This window comes from Echinops telfairi, unplaced genomic scaffold, assembly GCF_000313985.2.
Source record: "Echinops telfairi isolate 266 unplaced genomic scaffold, ASM31398v2 ScPeMD7_2;HRSCAF=8, whole genome shotgun sequence".
NCBI classification, from domain to species: Eukaryota; Metazoa; Chordata; class Mammalia; order Afrosoricida; family Tenrecidae; genus Echinops; species Echinops telfairi.
In genome coordinates, this window is record NW_022103898.1 from 73,436,642 (window position 1) to 73,451,696 (window position 15,055).

Here is a 15,055-nt window from a genome sequence, read left to right on the forward strand (position 1 = left end):
CTTTGTTCTAATAACCCAGCATTCCGTGATGCTCACCTTCCCAACACGACCGCTGAACACAAAGCAAGTGCATAAAAATGACGGTGCCTGGCTATCAAAAGATACAGCACCTGGGGTCTTAAAGGCTTGAAGATAAACAAGCAGCCATCTAGCTGAGAAGCAACAAAGCCCACATGGAAGAAGCACACCAACCTGTGTGATCACTTGGTGTCAATAGGATCAGGTATCAGGCATCAAAGACCCAGAACAAAAAAATCCTATCATTGTGAATTTGGGGGAGTGCGGAGTGGAGACCCATAGCCCATCTGTAGGCAACTGTACATCCCTTACAGAAGGGTCACGGGAGTAGATGAGCCAGTCAATATGCGGTATAGCATCGATGAAACATACAACTTTCCTCTACTTCTTTAATGCTTCCTCCCCACCCCCACCCCCACGATTATGACCCCAATTCTACCTTACAAATCTGGCCAGACCAGAGCATGTACATGGGTATAGGTAAGAGCTGGAAACACAGGAAATCCAGGCAAAGATAAATCCCTCAGGACCAATATTGAGAGTAACCATACCAGGAGAGGAAGGGAAAGGGGTGGGGAAGGAAGCGGGAACTGGTCAATGATCTACCTATAAGCCACTCCCAGGGGGATGGACAACAGAAAAGTGAGTAAAGGAAAACAATGGTCAGTGTACAACATGAAAAAATAATAATAATCTACAAATTATCAAGGGTTCATGAGGGAGGGTGGGAGGGTGAAGGAGGGAGGGAAAAATGAGGAGCTGATACGAAGGGCTCAAGTAGAAAGAAAATGTTTTGAAAACAATGATGCAACAAATGTACAAATATGCTTGACACAATGGAGGGATGGATGGGTTGTGATAAGAGTTGTATGAGCTCCCAATAAAAGGATTTTTTTTAAGTTCATGGGAAAAATGGAATGAACAGATAATGTTCCCATAAACTTCTTCAAACTTCCTACGCAAACCAGATATTATTCCCTATTTCATTAGCTCTCTCATTTGACTCCTTTTGTTTGGAAGCAATATTTCATGCCTGTTCAGCCATATGCCGAGATAATGACTTGTGGTCTGTAACATCTAACATGTGTGTAAGTGTGTTTGTGTGTGTGCATAGTTTTAAATGCCTCCGACATTAGTTTTCTCAATGACTTCGTACTATTATTTTTTTTCTTTTATTTTATTTATTTATTTATAATAGTTTTATCAGGGGCTCATACAACTCTTATCACAACCCATACATACATCAATTGTGTAAAGCATATTTGTACATTCATTGCCCTCATCATTCTCAAAACATTTGCTCTCCACTTAAGCCCCTGGCTGTCAGGTCCTCTTTTTTTCCTCTCCTTCCCCGATTCCCCCTACCCCCATGAACCTTGATAATTTATAAATTATTATTTTGTCCTATCTTGCCCAGTCCGACGTCTCCCTTCACTTACTTTTCTGTTGTCCGTCCCCCAGGGAAGAGGTCACATGTATATCCTTGTAATTGGTTCCCCCTTTCCAACCCACTCTCCCTCTATGCTTCCAGTATCACCACTCACACCACTGATCCTAAAAGGATCATCCGCCCTGGATTTCCTATGTTTCCAGTTCCTGTCTGTACCAGTGTACATCCTCTGGTCTAGCCAGACTTGCAAGGTAGAATTCGGATCATGATAGTGGGGGACAAGGAGGAAGCATTTTGGAACTAGAGGAAAGTTGTATGCTTCATCATTGCTACATAGCACCCTGTCTGGCTCATCTCCTCCCCGAGACCCCTCTGCAAGGGGATCTCCAGTGACCTACTAATGGGCTTTTGGTCTCCACTCCGCGCTCACCCCCTCATTCACTATGGTAAGATTTTTTTTTTTCTGATGATGCCTGATACTTGATTTTTTTCATGCTCTCTATGCAGCGTATTTCACATAGCACTGTTTAATTATCTACTGACAAGATATGGGAGCAAAATTTAGTTGCGGTTAGTGCTTGGCCAGCTAAGACATCGATTATTGGAGTGATCTTACATAGTCACATCTCACGGAATCTTTATTTGCCCTATCAAGGAATATAATCTATTTTATGCTGTCAAAATGAGAAATGATGGCATTTAATCTAGATCAGGCACATGAGAGGCACTTCATAAGTGGTATAATCATGCTGGCTGGTGTTCGGTGTCTTAGAACGAGCAAACATTTCTACGTGATGGCAACAGAAGGATTCCCACCGATGGTAGCTTTAAATGTGCACACTTCTCTCTCTCAGTGGAAACAAAGAATTGTCGTCTTAAAATCCCTTGGGAGGTATTCCCAACTGACGTTACTAACTTCTCAGCTCAGTGAAGAATTTCAGTCCTTAAAATCCTTTTGCAGCAGTAATGTCAATACTCCATTAGACTCCTTTATGTGTGGCCAAACATAGAACTTTATCTAAACTGGAAGGATCCACTTCATTATATTGAGCCAATGAGCTCTGTTTTGATTTTCCTGAACCTCCTCTGTGGCTTAGGCTGTGAACAGAAATATTATAACTCATAAATACTTGTGCACATAAAGGAATTTCCCAAGAGTAAACAGGCCCTGCCTCAAAACATGTCAAAAATAAAGATAGGGATAAAAGAGGAATGGTTATGATGACCATTTCTTGGTTGCCGGTTATGTATTTACTCTTCACAACCACCCCCTGAGATAGATCTTATTGTTTCCATTTTTGAAAAATGAAGAAGCTGGGACAATGAAACCTCACAGATCTTGATTTTGGTCAAACGGCACAGAGGTGACAAAAATTCTATCAAGGTCTCTTTATGTCTCTGAGTTAATCTGGGTAGACTAGAGAAACAAAATTCATAAACACTCATATTTTATGTACATTAAGCATCCCACTACAGTCCAGTCCAAACCCATAAGTCGGACATCAATCTCAAAAGTCCTCCTCAAACTCACAAAACACACTCAATGATGTCAACTGTGGGAGAAAAGCTGCATCAGGGAGTGTGTAAGCATCTCAGCGCTGGCAGTGGTCTCCATGTGGCTGCTCCAGCACCCAGGGCTGCATCAGGGGAGGTCCATCCATGTGGCTTCTCCTCAGGGATCTCTCAGGGAATAAGCCAAGAGAGAGAGTGTGTGTCTCCTGCCTCGAAGGAAAAGTACCGGGGTTCCCAGAATCCTCAGGAGAAGGCCATGCACACACAGAGGCGTCACTTGTTATGACCCGATTTATAGGCTAGACTCCACCCCTTCACTCTGAATCCTCAAATGGACACCAGACTCTGTAACTATGACAATGGTCTACAGAGAGATGACACTGATGGTCCACAACCATTGAACAAGGATACCAATTATTTCCTTCGCTTTGGAAATTAATGTTCAATAATTTGTGTAACTCACAACTGAAATGACCTTGCCTCTTCTATTCAGTCATCTCTCTAATTTACGTCTAAAATGGTGTCTGGAATCCAGTAGGTAAATAAACGGTAGTGGAAAAGCTGCACGCTCTGGTTGGCAAATATGCTGCAGACTTGATTCAAAGCCATACTTCACTGTAGATTTGCATAAGCAGTCATTAGAATTATCCAGACCCTCCTCACTTCAAGTACCCAACGATATCCACAGCCCAGATTTCCAAGGGAGTCCCACCACCCAATACACATCTTATTCCCACCACTCTGCAACCACAGCAAGAGGGTTCAATCTTGAACTTGATTTTTCCTTCAGTCCCTACTGGTTCTTCACTTTGCTGGCGTCACAGAGAGAATAACAAGTCATTATTTTCTCTCAGCTTCCTAGCCTCACTTAATAATAAGTACTTCTTCCAAACAGTAAGAATGGTTTATCCTGACTGTTTTAACAGACTGCTATTGTTGTGTGTTGTCAAGTGGATTCCAGAGAATAAAGACCCTCTCAGACAAAGACTGTCCCATAACTGCCACATCATTCCCCACAGCGTGGGGAGCCGAGCCCTATGAGCTGAGCACTGAGCACTTAATGGCTGTGCCATGAGCACTTGCAACTAAAACCTACTACACTCGGACAATCATCCACCTCTCAATACCGCCTCGATTCTCTTCCTCTAGAGCAGTGGTTTTCAACTTTCCTAATGCCACGACCCTCATGTTGTGATGACCCCAACCACCAACCTATTTCCATTGCTACTTCACAACTGTAATGTTGCTACTGTTATGAATGGTAATATACACATATGATATGCAGGATGTATTAAGCGACCCCTGTGAAAGGATCATTCGACCCCCAAAGGGGTAGCGACCCACAGGTTGAGAACCGCTGCTCTAGATTCTCCTAAAGGATACTGCAATACTGATTATCTGAAAATGCTAATATTAAAAAAATACAAAAGTGATCAAATTCAGATCCTTCACTGATAAGCCTTAAACTTTGGGCAAGATACTTAACCTCCCTGTGGTCTAACCCTCTCCTCTGTAAAATGAGGCTCTCTCATAATGATTTAAGGACTACACTAACTAAAGCATGCAATGTACTAAAATGATACTTAGTGTATAAAATGATCAATACAGGCAAGGTTTGTTTATTCAAAGCCTGAGTCTATACCTTCATTTACTATTCACTTCCTTGCTCTACTCTCTGAAGTCCTTTATGGCACACACGAAGGTCACATTTGTGATTTTTGTCTCCAGCATTGATATACGAAAGGGAACAATTTTACTAAGTTTGCATTTTAGTCATAATTTAAATAGAAATTTTATTCTTTCTTTTCTTCTCCCCAGTGGTTTATTCATGTTATTGATGCATTTATTCATGTTATTCATTACATTGAGGGCCACTTAAAGAGGAAAATGTTTAGCCCAAAGTAACGCTGAAGCTCTCCAGCAGTAGATCCTTATCACTCTCACTCTCACTCACTACCATCAAGTTGATTCCAACTCATAGGACAGAGTAGAACGCCCTGAGAGTTTCTGAGGCTATAGGTCTTCACGGGTGCCGAGAGTGTTGTCCTTGTAGACACTTGTATTTCCCAACTCCACCTGACAAGCAGTGGTCTCAATGTCCACTTCGTGCCAGCAGTTCGAACTTTTGTAATCATAAACAATCATTCTCAGAAATGTTCCTCCTTGAAGTATTCAGATATTTCTAGACTTACCTAATCTTGAACGTCTAGTGGACTCTATCTAAAACAGAACTTAACCAAGTGACCTAAAGAACAAGCAAAAAAATGCACGTGCTCAGTGGATAGGCAATCATATATGAGTTGTCATTATATATCTATAGGCTCTCAATCAACTGAGAGAAATTTCTTTTGTAGACTTGATTTAGAGCCCTGAGAAGAAGCAAGAGAATTTAATCACAATTTAAAGTAGCTTAGAAGAAAAAATTGCCTCCATGCATATACACCAGGCATACACTTATCGAAGACACTCACGGCCAGCGAGTCAATTCCGACCCACAGCAACCCTATAGGACATGGTAGAACTGCCCCTGTGGGTTTGCAAGACCGTAACTCTTTATGGGAGTAGAAAAACCTCGTTTTTCTCCTGAGGAATGACTGGTGGTTTTGAACTGCTGACCTTGCAGTTACCAGGGCTCCTGTATTGAAGACAACATAGGAATAATACATAAAAGCAAAAACAGATGTCTTCTGAGATTCTTGCAATTCCATAACCCAATAAAGTGCTGAAGGAGATATAAACGTGACTATTTTATTATTCCCAAAAATCTGTAGCATTATGAAGAACTGAAGACTTATACAAAAGCTGCTATAATAAAATGTGTAAAATAAATGAGAGAGGCTATAAATGCATTATTAATGAAATTTTGGGAAAGTTCCTTCTATCCAGAGGCTTCAGAGGGGGATTTGGATGTGGTGCCAAAGCTGAAAACTCAGCTTTAAAGGTGAGATTAAAGCTGAAACGGGAATAGCAGGGAAATTAGAGCATTTCAAGATGAAAGAGCAGCATGAGCTTAGGTATGGTGGCAAAAAATAGAACAAGTATAGGGAAGCACAGGAACAGTTAATTCAGTTGGACTTCAGTGTGGTGGCCGTGGGAGATGATCCTGGAAAAACTAGTGGGTGGTATAGCATGCACAGATGGAAATGTCAGTCTTTGGGCCGAAGTGTCATCTACATGGAAGCAAAGCAGGTGTACTTTAATAGGAGTATCGGATCTATTGGCATGTCCAGAATCAGCAGGAAGGGTGAGAGACTAGAGCCTGAAGACCAGCTAGGAGCTTATGACATGACTCTAGGTAGCAGGTCAGAAGCAGATTAGCTCTGTGGCAACAAACAGAAAGAGGAAAGAGATGAAAGAGTCTAACTGTGCCTTGTTCAGGTCTTGGCAACTAAGGGTCTGACTCCGAGAGGCAGAAAGGGCAATCTTAGAAGGCTCTAGATTAAAATAATGCTAACACCAGTAACAGCAACGCAGCAGTAACAACAACAAACCAGAAGGATAACAGAGGAAGGGAGGAGACACCAGTTCAGAAGAGAACACAGGGTGTACTGGTGTCAGCCGCCCAGAGCAGGGAGCTGTCCAGCAGATACCGGACAATGTGGCTCTGGAGCTTCAGAAAAGAGCAGGGCAGGGGATCATGGCTGCGGAGCTGTTCCCACACAGGTGACAGCTGGGGCCAAGAACAGATTATCTTTGCCAGTGAAGCAAATATAAACAACAACAACCTAACAGAGATATTAAGAAACACATAATTGAGTGAGTAGACGGCGAAAGGAGAGCCAGAGGAGTAGCAAATGATCAGCCAGAGAATTAGGGGGGAAACAAAGTACACGCAGAAGCCAAAAGAGAGGTCAGGAAGCAACAGGTCCCAGCACTGCCCAAGGGTGTGGAGAGGTTCATGCAAAAACTTTTGGAGCCTAAGAAAATCACAATAAACTATCTACAGAAGTCGTCACGTGTAATAAACTGTAAGGATAAAGAAATCACTCCCTCAAGTCACACTATTTGCATATAAAGTAATTTTTACCCTTTAAGGAAAAAAACAATAATTTTTTTTGTTTGAAGAGACCCTGATTTCAAGCATCATTTCCTTAAACATTCTCAATTGGATCCTGCCACGTAGCAGTTTGTAACCATGTAGTGCCACACTTCCAGAACATACATAGGTCAATGTAGAGAGGTGTTTGGGGGTGGTACAATGGCTAAGTAGAATCTACTGATGCGGAACGCTGCAGCTGTAATTAATAAATGAAATAGACATTCCCACACAAAAAATAATTGTCTGACCCAACAGGACTTCGCACAACTTTTCACCTAAGCCACTGAATTTCACTTTTGCTTTCATTACTAAAGGCACATTTGAGCAGAGTTGATGGAAGATGCTAAACTTTTAGAAAATCAATTTTAAAGTAAGGTAACTGTCATTAACACAGCACATCCCTTAGAAATGTGTCAAGCAAATTAATACTGCCTTTTTTGTTTCGTTTTTTATATGGAATCTAGTCCCAAAATAAATGTCTTCAAGTAAGTTACTGAATAGCGCCATTTATTAAGCAGCATTTTTTCACATAGCAGCTATAATCAGAATTGGATTAATAAATACATAGATCATTGCATTATTAAACCAACACCAAAGTCACTGCCATCCAGTTTATTCTGACTGCACTAATTGGGGGGGAAATACCAAATGTTTGGGAAAAAATGCTTGGAGTAAAGTACATTTGCAATCTTTTATAGAGGTCTTTGTTCACATAAACAAATATTTTATTTGTGTTCACCATTCATAATCCATATGTTCAACTGAAAGTTGCTATGAGAATGCCACTCATTACCAAAATCACTGGTTCAGACAACTGCATATACAGGCATTCTTATGAGACTATTCTAACTGCCCAAAACTTTTAGCAAAAATCTATTTACATGAGAAGGTAGCTGTCACTCAAATACCCTGTAAGATTTTCATGAACTCCTTTGAGATTTCATTGAATATTAATGCAAGAATTTAAGAGTTTTGGTGTCAGGCCAGGAAAATTAATTTCAAATTATGTGTATCAATTATCAGAACTGATTCATAAGAATATGTCTTTAAAAAATCTCTACCACACTTGAGTACCAAATAGTCCAGCTTAGTTTTATTGAGGCCAAGCTCAATTTGTTTAAATTGTGGTTGATTTTTATTTCCAGTGTTACTGATTATGAACGTCCATATACAAATACACAGACCTTCCTCTTGTTACTACTTGAGGGGGGAGGTCAGATGCTTACAGACATCCTCCCTGAAGGCAATCAGTCGCCAGACTAAGGTAGGCCCTACTCCCTGCTGCTGGGAACACTGGGCTAAGGCTTGAGACCTTTAGTTTGGTTCCTGTAGTGGGGTTTATACCCTACTGATAATGGTTCCTATGGAGATCCAGAGAACACATCAAACCAGCTCAATTAAGCTGCCATCCTGAATCTAGGATCCACCTATCTTGTCACATGTATAGCCCCCATCCCTCTTCCTATTGCGTTTATATCCTTAGACTGTCCCCCTCTCATTGCTGTATAACTTATAGCATAACCCCTTCCTGTGACATATGTCTTTACCTGTAATTAGTGGGTTTGCACGGCCCCCAAAGGTATAGAGGCCTGGCTTAGTAATAGAGATCGCTCTCTCTTGGCTTCTCCCTTGACCTCTCGTCAGCTCCCTCTCCTCCCCTGTTCCCTTTCCCCTTGTCCTCCTTCTCTTCCCCCTCTCTCCACGTGGACCACCAAGCGGGGCTGAGGTGATCAATGCTACCATGAAATGTGTCTGACTCCATTATTTGACTCTCTCTTCTATCTCTCATGCTCTCGATGACTTTAATATAATATTTATATATCTCAACCGTACAATTGTGCCTATAGAACCCATGATTAGTGGTGGGGGGATGGTCCCCCCTACAACCACAACTAATGGCCAAATATGTGTGGAAATCGAGTTATGAAGTTATTATCCTTTTCTTACACCTGAAGACAGCAAGATTTAGAGGTATGGCAACATGCCCGACTAGCAAGTAGCAGAGCCAAGATCAGAACCCAAACTGCCAGACTCCAGTGCCCTGGTCTATCATCCTCTGACTAGTTCTGCCTAGTGAACTGGGTCCCACTGGGGTTTCCAGAAGAATCAGATTGTTGCTTCGGTGCTTAGAAACCACAGAGCACTAAGATAAGATGCCTATATAAATATGATTCATGGGAAAGTAAAATAACCGGACTAAGAGAAATCAAGATTAAGTTATAAGGCAGTTAAGATCAATACAAGTTATTTAAAGATAAGGGAACCCGTTTTGTTTTGTTTTTCTTTTGGGATGGGGAAAAAGGTGGAGCGGAAAGGAAGTAAAGGAGTGCAATTATTATTTGTTGCATGCCATCTGTTAAGGAACCCTGCAGGCATAGTGGGTTAGGAGTGGGCTGCTGGCCACAAGATCAGCAGTTTGAACCCACAAAAATGCTCTACTGGAGGAAGATGAGGCTTTCTGCTCCTGTAAAAATTTAAATCTTCAGAAATTCACAAAGGCAGTTCTACTCTATTACGCTATCCACAGGGCCACTATGAGTCAGAATTGACTTGATATCAGGTTGTAAGGTTTCTGGATTATCAATTTGTTGGCTAACTCATGGCCACTGAGTCGATGCTGAATCATAGAGACCCTGAAAGACAGGGTAGAACTCTCCATGTAGGTTTCAGAGACTGTAATTGTTTGTGGGATTAGAAATCCCAGTCTTTCTCCCTAAGAGCTACTGGTAGTTTTGAATTGTTGATCATGCAGTTCTCAGTCCAACAGGTAATCACTACACTACCAGGCCTCCACATTACTGGGTACGGTATCAGAAATCTTACATTTGCTGTCTTCTTTAAAGGTGTTGGCCTGATGGCTGTGAATTTTTGGTTTATCAATTTGTTGGGTATAGTATCAGAAATAGTTTATTTGTTAGCTGCTTTGGTGTTGAGAACAACTATATAGGCTTTATTTTCCAGGTTACACAGGACTAAGTCAATCACTGGTTTTGGCAAAGTTTGCACCAAGAGCCATGAATGATGATCTACCTTTATTCTCATGTACCTCGAAGGCTTTTCTCTTTGTTATTCTCAGGCTACAGACTCCTTCTGGTAATTATCAGCCTAGAGGAAGAATGATTTTTAAAACTGTGCACCAAGAAGCCTTAAGTTGCAAAGTAAGGGGGAAAAAATAAACCCCTCACTGCCATCAAGTGGAGTTTGACACATTGCAACCTTATAGGACAAGACAGAACTGCTCCTGCGGGTTACAGACTACAGGACAAGACTTCTTGCTGCCCAAGACTTCTTTACAGTATTGAAAGCAAGGATGTTACTCTGAGGACTTAGATGTGCCTGACCCAAACCATGGTATTTCCAATTGTCTCATATGCATATGAAAATTGGACATGGAATAAAGACCAAAGAATCGATGCATTTGGATTTTGGTGCTGAAGAAAAATATTGAAAGTACAATGGACTGCTAACAGAAAAGCCGATCTACCTTGGGAAAGTATGACCAGGTTGCTCCTTAAAGGCAAGCATGGTGAGACTTCATCTTCCATACTTTGGATATGTTGTCGGGAGAGACCAGTCCCTGGGGAAGGGCATCATGTTTGGTAACGTAAATGGAAGGGAAGCAGAGAAAGGTCCCCGCGGAAATAGATTGACACAGAGCCCGCAAGCATGGACTCCAGCACACCGAAATTGTGAGGATAGAGCAGGACCATGCGGTGTTATGTTCTGTTGTGCGTAAGGTCACTATGAGTCAGCACTGACTGTGTGGCGCCTAACAAACATAAGAAGGAAAAAGTACAACTATCCCTATGGGCTTCTGAGACTCTAACTCTTTACAGAAGTGGAAAGCTTAGTCGTTCTCCCGAGGAGCAACTGTTGATTTCAAACTGTCTAATTTAAGGGAGAAGTCCAATGGGTAACCCAGTAAACCATCTAGCCCAGTGGTTCTCAAACTTCCTAATGCCACAACCCTTTCATACAGTTCCTCATGTGCTGGTGACCCCCGCCCCAAACCATAACATTATTTTTGTTGCTACTTCATAACTGTAATTTTGCTACTGTTATGAATTGGGCGACCCCTGTGAAAGGTTAATATTTCCCCCAGCGGGGGTCGTGACCCACAGGTTGAGAACCGCTGCTCTAACCTAGCACCAGGGCAGTTGACATACTGTTGACCTACCAGGGTTAGCAGTTACAAAGAAGGTCTGGTGTCACTGCAGAATAAACTTTGGGCTGCTAACACAAAGGTTAGTGGTTCAAAACCACCAGCCATTCTATAGGAGAAAGAAGGTGTCTACACTCATAATTTAGGCTCGGAAAACCCAAGGGCCGCTATGACCTGAAATCGACTTTATGGATATGGGTCTGTGTTTTGGAATGGGCTTTTGTTTTATGAGCTATGCAACTTTACTCCTCTCCTTTCACAATGTTCTGATTGTGTGCGGCCCACTTGATTGTAACTCACATTGGCCTTATCAGACAATGCTGAGCAAGGGAGGACACACATCCCAGACCCCTATCCTTGGTGAGCTTCATTCAAAGTAGAAGGAGTAACCATCCATCTGGCTCAAATCAGCCAGATAGAGGACCTGGCTGGATGCCCCTGCTCAGTCACTTAACTAACTTGCTACTTGAGTAAGTTTCTTAAAGTGGTCTTAAATTCTTCTTCTGTAAATGTATTGACATAAATCCCTCATAGGGTTATTATAGAGATTGCAGTTAGTATCAAGGGCTCCGAAAGAGTGGAACCTAGTTAAGCCATTGCCAAGGAAGTAAAACTGGAAGAGACCCAAATTCTTTACATTTGGGTGAAGAGGAGGGATAGCTCCGACAGAAAAAATTACAGGTTGAATCCCTGGAGGCTGGAAAGAGGAACTGCAAGCCCTTCCAGCAGCCTGACTCTGCACGCTGGGTTATTGGTAGAACTTTGACCGGGATAGTGTCCATTTGAGCCAGCTGCCAGTGCTTCCCACTCTGTAGGGAAGATATTTGGTTGCTATGCAAAACATATGGGCCTTTAAGAAGGAGATGCCATTTCTAGCAGGGCTGTAACCCATTATTTTCCCCGTTCTCGCTATTGCTCCAGTTCACCCAAACCTCCTCATGGTTTGACTAGGCTGAACCAGTTAGAAGTCACTGTTCCTATCAAGTATTAGTCAAATGCTGGAACATGGAGGCACTACAGAGAAGGAAATAGTATAGCTACAATAGCCTTCAGCTTCCAGAAACAAATTAGTCTTCTGAAGGTTAAATGCTGATGCACATTTAACTTCTCTCAAAATATGGGAACCAATTCATTGGCAAAAATTACCTTCAGAGGCGCGTCCTCCCCATATAAACCAAAAACTCCGCCGCCAGCAAGTCTATTCCGACTGAGAGCAAACTTATAGGACTGCCTCTGTGGGTCTCCAAGGCTACTGTGGTAGTTACATCATTTCATGTCAACTTGAAGATATATAAAAATGGAGAGGTGGTGTTCAACCTGTCAGTCAGGTCACAACTTCATGGTTCCTCTTCGTGGGGGTGGCCTTGCCATAAAGGACCAGGGAATCTCTCCTCCACCCACCCCTTTCACTCTCTGCCTTCATCTTTCTTCTAGTTGAGCACTCAAAGAATTGCTGGAGCCCTGCAATGTTTTCACCAACCAAGTAGCCACACCACTTTGCACAGACTGGCCTGTGATCTTCCTGCATTCTGCGAAAGTGCATGTGGTTGCTTTTGTCTGAAGAGGGACTTATGGGCCAGGGTTGGATTTATGAACTTGAGTTGGACTGGGCTATGATCCTTTCTTGCTATATAATCAATCCTTGATATAAAGCTCTTCCTTACATTTATGAGCGTGCCATTGGATTTGTTTCTCTAGTGAACCTTGCCTAACACAGCTGCCGATCTTTAGAGAAACAGAGAGCATCCTCTTTCACCCTCAGAGGGCTGCAAGTTTCAAACTGCTGACCTTGGGGCTAGCATCCCAACATGTATCTGCTATACCACCAGAGCCCTACTCCCCACATGGCAAGAAGAAAATCCTTTATTATCTGCTACACAGTCACTTTTTACAGACCCCCAAATCGAGTTGAATACATAGACTTCTGGGGCAAGACACAACACATGTCAGATTTGTCTTTCAGAAGACCCAACAAGCATTTCTTACAACTGTCAATTCTCTTTCCAATTATTTAGGATCTGTGCCCTTTCCAAGGAGAAGGACATTGACTGAAAGTCAAATGAGGTAAGAGGAAGGTTGGCCCTAATGGCCAGAAGTATATTTCCTAAGAACACAGTTCCGATTCATATTTGCTTCCCCATCGCAGTGTCTAGAATGATGGTATGGGCTCAAAGGTTGCTCGTCTGTACCTTTGGGGTTTTCCACACATTTGTTTATCACAACAGCACCTCAGGTTAAGTAACTGCAACCCTTGTCATGGATGTTAAGAATAAAGCTGAAATTGTTAGATATTCAGTCTTACAGTTTGCAGCACCAAGGCTGAAATCTAAATCAGAAAACTCTTAATGGGTTATTCCCATTGTTCAAAAATGTTTGTTAAAAGCAAGCATAGGAGACTTCTTTCCATTTCAGGTCCATGATCCAGGTAAATAATTATGTGGCACTTCCTTGTCACTTAGCCTTCCATTGGAGAATTGGGCCCGAAATAATAGGACTCTCCTATTTTTAATGTTTTTAATTAAAGGCATATCTAGAAATAAAGTGTGCATCTATTGGAAGATATACTAATATGGACACAGAAAAGGGTGTTCCATTTTTGGGTCACTGACCATTATTAAATTTCCTCCTGAGGTTAAAAAAAAGGAGGGGGGATACAGCATTGCACATGCAGACTGTGAATATTTGCAAGGACAGTTTCTGGCTGTAGAGTTGTTACACAATACATTGAGTTGCTTAAGGCAAAAAGATCTTTCCCTTTCACTGAGCTCATTCAGATGCCCCTTCACTTAGATTGGTTTGAACACAATGTGCTGAGTGGCAGAAAGTGGAGCTAGGGTTGCCTCATCAGGGCTGAATACTGGTCACCTTATTCAAAGACCTTACTCAACCTTCATCTGCCCTCTGGAGTGAGCTGCCTGCCGCTTGCTGGGGTTTTTCAGCCACACTTACCAAATGTACACATAGTACTTGTGGTTCTAACAGCACAGGGCACTGAATCTCACGTGCCAGGAAGAAGTTTGTGACTGGTTGTGGGCACTCAGTTTGGGATTAGTCATAAAGCGGGGAGGGGGGGGGGTGTTAGGTAGGGGCACCTAATGCTCACAGTTTTCTCCTGTCCAATCTTTTTCATATCACCTCATCATTTACCCATGACTTTATTCCTCTGCTCAGTCTCCTATTGGACCCGGGAAGGGAGGAGGCCTTGAAATATTAGCTTCTCCAGTGGCACCAACCCGCCCTCCTGTAACCCAGCCCATTTCTACCTCTGCAGGAAGGGGAGTCAAGGAAACCCTTACAGAGTAACCTTCCCTCTGTTCCCCTCCAGTGCTGGGTGTACGTTTCATGGTAATTTCCCTGGAATTGAACAACAATCCTCCCCACCACCCCCCCACGCCAACCTGGAAAGTGGCCTTGACTGTGATCGCCCTTGTCAAGGCAGGCTGCACTCCTTTGCACGGAAGTAGGGAAGCGGCAGGGGTAGCAGTGCAGCTGCACCGCAGCATCCGCCGCCGACGAAGTTGTCGGTGAGCCAGGCTCCCGCGCTAACTGGCGGGCCTGACGCCAGAGCAGGGCGCAGTTCGCCCGAAACCCGGAGTAGGCCCAGCAGTTGCAGACCCTCCGTCAAAGCCCGGTCGAGTCTCCGGTCGACCAGGGCACCCTCCTCCCCAGCACACACCTGCCCATCGCCTCCTCCCGGCCCTGCGTCCAGGAGACCGAAAAAGAAGGACTCCTCCTCCGGGGTCGTCTCCCCTCCCAGCACCCAATCCGAGCCCCTCTCCGCTGAACTTTGCAAACACGACGACCACCCACTTCCACCCCTCTAGCCACTCCGTCTCGTCCCTTCAGCTACCGCGACGCCACCCAGGGGTGCTGGCGGGCCGCCCAGGCGGGATGCTAGCGAGGCGCGCGCAGGAGACGGCGGGCGGGAACCAGC

General features: G+C 43.3%; 1 long non-coding RNA gene across 1 annotated transcript in view; it reads right to left on the reverse strand.

Annotated features, from left to right (window-relative positions):
- The window catches only part of LOC123521594, a 114,722-nt gene that overhangs the window by 98,867 nt on the left and 800 nt on the right, over positions 1–15,055 (reverse strand). The window lies entirely within an intron of this gene.